Source organism: Argopecten irradians, chromosome 12 (genome assembly GCF_041381155.1).
Source record: "Argopecten irradians isolate NY chromosome 12, Ai_NY, whole genome shotgun sequence".
NCBI lineage: Eukaryota > Metazoa > Mollusca > Bivalvia > Pectinida > Pectinidae > Argopecten > Argopecten irradians.
In genome coordinates, this window is record NC_091145.1 from 26,970,500 (window position 1) to 26,979,131 (window position 8,632).

At 35.5% G+C, this 8,632-nt stretch overlaps 1 pseudogene; it reads right to left on the bottom strand.

The window, feature by feature from the left end:
- Nucleotides 1–472: 472 nt before the first annotated feature.
- On the bottom strand, nucleotides 473–3,112 carry LOC138305017 (uncharacterized; annotated as a pseudogene).
- Between the last annotated feature and the right edge of the window lie 5,520 nt (nucleotides 3,113–8,632).

Below are 8,632 nucleotides of genomic sequence, written 5' to 3' on the forward strand. Positions count from 1 at the left end.
TCTCCCACTTTTTCGAGATCAAAGGAATTACACAAACACTGGAGAACAATGGCACACCAATTATAGTCTGTTCTGATAAAGTACTGACTTACAGGTAGATTTTTTACCTGTAATTTTACAAATGGTCACAATTCTATTTAACTGTTAATATACCTATTCTGCATTTTATTCCCATTTCAAATGTTTTCATATTTTATCACACCATCTTAAAATGTTAAATGTAATAAAACATTAATTGTTAAGAGATAATTAGTTAAAATTAAAACATTAAATATATAGAACATTTGAAACTTAAAGCACTACACTTAAACATTAATGAGAGATAATTAATTAAAATCAAAATATATATATACAACATATGAAACTTAAAGCACTACACTTTAACATTAATGAGAGATTATTAATTAAAATTAAAACGTTTATATGTACAACATATGAAACTTAAAGCACTACACGTAACATTAATGAGGGATAATTAATTAAAGTTAAAACACACACACATATATATACACATGTGCAACATATGAAACCTAAAGCACGTACTGGACATTAATGAGATGCACATCTTATGAAAGTTTGTTATCATCACTCTAAATGCAGAAGATGGGATGCTGCGTCTGTGTACTGTATCACATCCATTGCGCCAGTCTCCAAACGTTCCTTCAGTTGGGTAAGGAGCGAGGCTGTCGATGTTTCGGTACCGTTTAGCTCTGGGTCTGGTTTGTCCTCCGGCTGCGTGTTGGATTCGCGTAATCTCGTTGTTGGCCTGGATTTCCTGAAACACACGGATAATGCTGTAGATATTTGGGTGGGAGTGTTCAACCTTCTTCTTGAGTTTGTTTTACCATCCTTCTACATGGTTCGTTATTCGAGGGCCCTCGGTCTCAAAGTGGTTCCAGAGTGGTTGGAAACTGGTCGCGCTCTATCCACTGTGTAATGACGTAGTCGGTGAATGCGGTGGTGTCGTGTGGTACATCAGCATCTTCAAGATCGTTGAGTGCGTGGAACCAGACATCTTCTTTATGGTTTAAAGGGACTAGGGGTAGGGCTGCGGCTCGTCGTACCAGTCGTCTGATGTCGTCTTTGTCGGCGTAGAGTTGTTGAAGTCCGGTTTGCTGGGTTTTCCTCCAAATACACTGCGTGAAATGGAAAAAAAACATCCCTTGAGTGTGGCTGCTGGGAATACGGAGCGAATGGCATTCTGAGCAGCGGTCTCGAAGTCCAGGAAAACAGTTGTCGGGTTGAGTTGGAGGTTCAGTTCAGTATGGTGCATCTCCAGTAGGTGCGTTCTCCTCTGTTGTTCTTCACACAGTAGATGTAACCATTATAAGCAATGTTCTGTCTTCCAAATTTATTTCTAAGAAATTTCACCTGAATCTGTGCGTTTGCCATGTTAGTGGTTGATAGAGAACTGTGATAGTCAAACCTCTCTGATGTCCTTATATACTTATAACATATAGCTTGGATGCTGATCAGAACACTTTTAATCTTATAATCAAAATCTTAGATGTATTCACTTTCCATCAAAAAAATCCATTATATGCCTTGATAATTAAAAAAATCAGCTTAGGTCAGCAAAGACCTACATGTATGCTAATTATTTGATTACTGATTCTTCACTCATCAATTAAGTAGTCAGTCGATGGACCCAAACCATCAGGTGTTAATTAACATAAGTAGCAGTTAGAACAAGCCAAATTAGGTCAGAGTAATCAAATAATCAAATCAATCGTACATTATTGTATTATGCACACAATTAAATAGATAAATAAAATATAATGCCATCATAATAAAAATAATGTCCTATAATTTAATTCTCTGATATGTATTAATTCAAAACTAATTAAAACATCTCTTTATATTCTCTGATTTAAAATTCAAAACTATAAGACATCTCCTTATATATGGTATAACTGTCTTCTATAGACTTAGCTGATGAAAATGGTGTATGATATGTAAATATTGTTTAAATAATGATGAAAATAGATAACTTTAAACATTGTGTAAAATCCAGGTAATGTGGGGAAACACAGGTAAAATCCAGGTACATGTAATGTGGGAGAACAAAGGTAAAATTCAGGTAAGGGATATGTGAAGCAGACTATAACTGCTGTCACAACATAACTGCCCCTATGTTATTATAAAAAAGTGGGAGAAACAAGAACACACCGGCTAATTATATATCTATAATATCGGTGTATCTACTCGTATATCGATTAAAAATTGAAAGCGACCGCACAGTCTGAAAAATAGTTTGTTTTGCTTAATATCTCAATATTAAAATCTTTTATAATATCAAAAGTAAATTCTTTCTACCACATGTTGAAACGTTTTGCGGTATTGTTTTGCGGTATTGTAATAAATGTATCTCGATTTATTCGGTTAGCAACACACAACACAATGTTTGTGATGATCAATCATCAGTGTGTACGTATGTCAAGCATCATATCCTTGATGCTTTAATCAAGGATTTCTTAAATTGTTACGTAAAATTTCATTTTACAGTCACAAACTTTGCAATTCACAATGTATCAAAGATATAGACTACAGGAAAATATTATCTAATTAAAGCGTATTCGTTGCTGAACTCCTCGACAAAAAATCTGAAACTTTTATTTCTGTGTGGATTTTCTTTCATAATTACACAAAGATACCTGATATTAGAGCATAAATTAGAGTTTTTGAATCATCGAATTTCACTCTTTTAGTTATTTATATTCGAGACAAAGTTATTGTACGATTGACTTCACTCAAAAGTAATCATTAAAAAAATCTTTGATCGGCTTTTCCTGTGACCGTCGATGTAAGTGATAGCACACCAGTTATAGTACAGCTATAAGCCACGGACATGTGACGTCACACGGTTTAGGGCTGGAAAATATGCATAATCGGGTGGTCAGAAAATTTGACCTCGATATCGGTGGTTTACAGGTTATTCCGGCGGCACGGAGATGTTTCTACATGGTCTAATAAAGCCATTTCCAGCATAAACTGAAATTATCATTTTTGACTGCACAAATCCTTTAATGAATCGAAAACATGTTTTGCAAGATCCGCACGCAACTGGAGTTTGGGTGGTAAAACTGTGAATGAATCTGAACATACGACACATGTTGGAATATTTTTAGACAAATATAAACTTGGTTGTCCTGATATTGAAAATGTACTTCACAAATTTAGAAGCACTTGCTTCTCGTTTTTAAATGGAGGCTTAATCGGTAATTCGATAAACCCTCTCATTGGTTTGAAGCTATTTCGCTCTATCACACTTCCGTGCAGTTTATTTGGCTCGGAGTTATGGTTTTCATTAAGCTTGAAAGATTGGTCGCGGCTTGAAATAATTCAACATTTTTGTGCCAAAGTCATTCAGGGGTTTCCTTTAAGAACTAAATCGGACATGGCACTTGGTATGTTGGCTCTTATTTCTTTGAAGGCAAAAGTCGAACAGTCTAAACTTCATTTTTTTGGTTCGATGTGTCGTCTGAGATCTTCAGCTGCAGTAAAACAGCTATTTCTGTTAAGGTTATACCAGAAATACCTTGGTGTTTATAATAGTACTATAGATGTCATTAACGACATCTGGGTTATTATTTTTAAGTACGGTTGAGAAGAAGACTTGAACATATTTCTGGAAGACGGGTTTTTCCCTTCCAAACAGTCTTGGAAATTGTTTGTCAAAAATGCTATTTATTGGAAAAAACAATCTGAATGGCATGTGCGCCTTAGCAATTGTGATGATTTTAGTCGATTTAAATGTTTGCATGGATCACTTCGTCCGTCGTCTCTTTGGTTTCTTTGGAAACACTTATCTTCTTTTCAAGCTAATATTTGCAGTAGAGTAGCAAGTCTGTGGTTGTTAAGCCCACGTTGTGAGCTGTTATGTGCGAAATGTAATGTGATATCTCACGATGCTTTAGCCCATTGCTTTCTTGATTGTAAACATCAAGATCTATTTGATCTACGTGATGAATTCTTTACAAATATTGTGAACAATTTTCCAGTTGAGTTATACGTAAAATTAGACAATTTAGATAGACACGAACTTATTTGTGTCTTATTAGGGTACATCCCTGATTATATACAGGAACTATTACCGGATGATGAGTATTCTATAAGATTTTCTTATGTTTGTTGTTGCTTTTCTGTGAAAGCTGCTGAATTAGCGTTTCAGTAAATATGTGTACATTCTTACATTTATATCATGATGTCTTTGAAGATGTCAGTTTGTATTTAATCATTTTTCCTTATTGATGTATTGAATTTTCCTCTCTCTATATATATATATATTTTCCTCTCAATTTTCTTATAATATTGTCCTGATTTTTGACGTCAAATATGTGTTATTTATGTAATCGCTTTCATTTGTCTTTTTGTAATTCTTTGTCTTAAAGTTTTGTATAAACTCTTCATTTATGGAGGAATAAAGTCAAAGAAGAACAAGTACGGATTCAAAGCTAATAGGACCGACCGGGTCGACTGGCTATTTACTAAAGTAAGAGTTCCAACATAGTACCGCTATCGCTCCATCTCTGGGTTGTAAGTTCGAAACTATTAAGCGGTAGTCGCAGAGTTCTGACTGTTTTCTCAAAGCACGAGCCTTAAAGGCCATGGCTACATGTATTAACAGAACGTAATACAAAATAAATCCAAATTCAGATCATCAACATACGGTAACGCCAAGGTACACAAACTAGGCGTAGGTCGGTGTTTTTACCAGGTAAAATATTCTTCATCCTATGACGTCATGGGATTAAAAAAAACAAAATTCCTATACTGCGTAGGTTTGACACTCCGTCACGATTTAATCAAATATCACGTGATATCGTCATGATAAACATTAATAACTAATTTGTTTTAATTTTTATTTTTTTGAAACAGAACCTCTAATTAGCACGCGAAAGGGCGCGTAAACTCGATTAATAAAATGGTGCACCATGGATTTAATTTATATGCAGTATGAGTTATGGTTGTTTACGCGAACATTGGATATAATGTACTGATCGTAAACCATTAGTTTGATAGCGAACATTAATATTATATACATGTAATAAGGTAGTTTAATAGTTTATATTTGGATACTTGATGGGTACACATATTGTTGGTTTAGTACATTAGTCACGATCAATTCAGCTCTCTCATTATGTACAAGAGCCGTTTTCTTAAGTTTAATGTCATTATGATGAAACTTTCTGTACCACGTTGGCTTGAATGGCTTCATCATATAATGTTGTCCAATGGAAACCAAGGTTGGTCTATACGAGCACGTAAATCATTAGTGTACGCGTAAAGTTACGTACGCTTTATGAAACGGTACCCTGCGCTGAATTTATATGACAGATATAAAAAGATAGAAATTAACAAAGGACATCGTAACTGCACGGGGTATCCAATACAAAACTTTACATTACAACACACTGAACGCCATGCCTTTCTTTGGAACTATTTTTTTTCTTCCCGGAATAAGATATATTACATTTATTAACATTTATTTTTAATATGAAACATTTATTTATTGCACCGCAGGGTGCATTTATTACATTTAGTATATATACTATGATGCACCAGGGTCGGTCTGATAGTGCGCCCGACACTTTTTGTTATACATTAGAAGATAACTGTGTTCACGGAAGCTTACAGTAAAACAACCATGCAGAGAGGCAAATGATATTACACAATATAATGTACAGCAGTTATTAAATTTCAATGATTTATTAAGTTTATATAGCCTAACTGTACTTTTCGACTGAAACGTTTATGCCAAGCATATATCATAATTGGGGTAGATGTCATGATGTTCATGATCAACCAGGAGACCAAAGGAAGGTCGAAAAGGGAAGGAAGAAAACCAAAGAGGAACAAGAAAAACTGGGTAGAGAAGGAGAAAAAGAAGGAGGAGAATATGAGTTGGGTAGAGGAGGAAGATAGGGTACATTGTATGAGGGGAAAAAGTGAGAAAGGAGCAGGAAGAGGAGGAGCAAGACGATTGGAAGTAAATGAAAAGGATGATGATTTGAAGCAGATGAAGAGGATAATGATAAAAGGATGATGATTTGAAGCAGATGAAGAGGATAATGATTAGAAGTAAATGATGACGAGGAGGAGCAAGAAGAGAAAAACAAATTCAAACGAAAAAGGCGAAGGAGAAAGAGGTGGAGGAAGAGCAAGAAGACAAGCTGGGAACGTTGTTAGTTGTTAGTTACATCTGAAGCTTTTTTAATTAACGCCAAACCAAAGCCAGCGAAGAGAGTTTGATTGACGTACTGCTTGGAATCAATTTCAGGGACTGTACAACATGTTACAACTGTGACCGGCAAGTTAATAACAGCAAATAAATATACCGTCTTGAGGACCAAGATCTATGGATATTGGCAAAAATCAATGTCCGGAAGGAAAAGTTACGAATGAAAAATCGACTCGGCAGGACACTTGATTACAGCGTTTGGCTGTTTTGCATCATAAATTACAGGGCCTGCGTTTATATGTAGCAATTACCGCGCTCATTCCGCTATACCGGGCTCCGAGAAGGGGAGGAGAGCAAAGGAATGGCAAGGAGGGGAAACTACGACCTCATGAATCCTAAATGGGACCAATCAAGTAATTCCGGAATAGATCCGTTAGGCCTTGTTTTAATTTAGAAATAACCATCACTGAGTACATTAAAGATCGTTATGTCTTGGCCTTGACGTAACTGAAGTTTGACATGGAATAACTCGTTTTAAACTATGGGATGGCGGGAAATGGTACTAGGAAAGCATCCGAACCAAAAGTGTAGTTTTAAACCATTAGTGGATGGTAAGATGCTGACCAGTGAAGCGGTACTTGTATAATGACTTTGAAATCGAATACCGAATACTATTCTTTACTGACGAACATGCACCAATAATGATGCTGCGAATTAGTGCTGAAACAACAATAAACCCGTTCTCTGCCGAAACAAGTTTAGCCTAGAACTATTTAAATAACCAATATTTTCAGCTGATATTTTTTTTTATAGAAAACAGTGAAATGTATTATTATCCGTCCACACCAACATTTCTTGAGGCTGCACCAGGATGTGTAAATGTCAAGGCCGTGGATCGATTTTTTGAGATGAGCTCCCAAGTTTGCGACGAAAAAGACATATGGCTATTTTCAGTTTCTGTTTTCATCTTAAGGAAACATCTATTATGGTTGCATTGTTAAACTGAAGTAATGCTAAATTAAATTTACTGTAATGCAAAATGTGTGTCCTGTCTATTGTTCATAATGTTAAGAGCATAGTAAAACTAGCACTTCCAGTCTTAATAATTCGTCAGACCCCATTGAAAACTATCTTTATTTCAATATCTAAATATCCGTGTTCGTCTCGTCGTGTCCTGTCTCATTTGATATTTGGAGGCGTAGTCATGCATTTCCTAATGATATTTCTAGTTTTGTCTAATAAAGATACTTTTTCCCTCATAAATCAAAGACATCCTAGTCTATTGGTGTCTGATTTACATCATTATTTTTTTAAGTTTGAATGCTACCAGGTCTTAGAGCGGGTCAGGGTAGGAAACTGAAGCCCGAAGACACCAAACAAACAAACAAGGAAGCAAGTAAATAAACACATAGCTTATGGTTTAACATCTAAACGCACGAGTTTAAAGAAATCTTTATGATACATCTTTAAAGAAAACATTATAGTCACTAATATTTCGACATCAACCTGTAAATGATTTTCACGACCTCTCTTCCGTTACAACTGAAAACTTACGCCTAGAACCTCTCATAATGTGTGGTAATTGTAAAGTCATCTGATCAATCAGTTCATCCCACGTGAAACAATTGATATCCTCATTCGAGAAGATAAAATCGTCTTGGGGTAATTCAATATGAACAATAACATGACTCTGAAAATCTCAGCCTAGGTTTTTTTAGTTTTAATGGTTCCCAAGGCACTTGAAATATTTTGTTGTGTTATGTTCTCTGGATCAGAAAACATTTCAACTTCTGTATTTTTGAGTGCGTTTTGAAGGATTTGGATTCATTATCAGATGTTTCCGGAACTGCCTGGCATTAATTCAATATTGACAAAATTAAGGCGGGCGATAGCTCTGATTGTGATTTCGTTTGTGATAGACAGGTGCTCGTTATACTTTATATGTCGTTTGGAAAGTTGAAAATATTCTCCGAAATAAACTCGCTAGCTGCATAGACGCAATAATATTTTGTGAAAACTTTAGAAGTTATCTTTAATTACGTTTTCTTTTTGAAACTCATCGGTTACCATGGAAACAATACAAAGCATTATCTTGATTTATCAAGAGATTTTATCTATCGCGTTTGCAAGGCTAAAGACGTCATGCTTTTTTTATATTTCTTTTTTATTTGAAACGTTGAACAGCCATGCACATGCATGTTTTTAATAATGATATTCCGTGACCTAACTATGTACACAAAATTCCAATAATACGAAACAAAGCGGTGGAATTGGATTGTGGTGTATAGTGAAGGTTGCCGGTGGCGAAAGACCTTCGATGGGATGCCATGGCGGCAGGAAAAAAGTTCACAGACAGTACGATCATCGACCGATACGTCTTGAAAAAATTAGTTGCAAACACAGCCAACTGTAATGGAATTAAACAACATTTGTGGGAAATCCCAAGAGTAT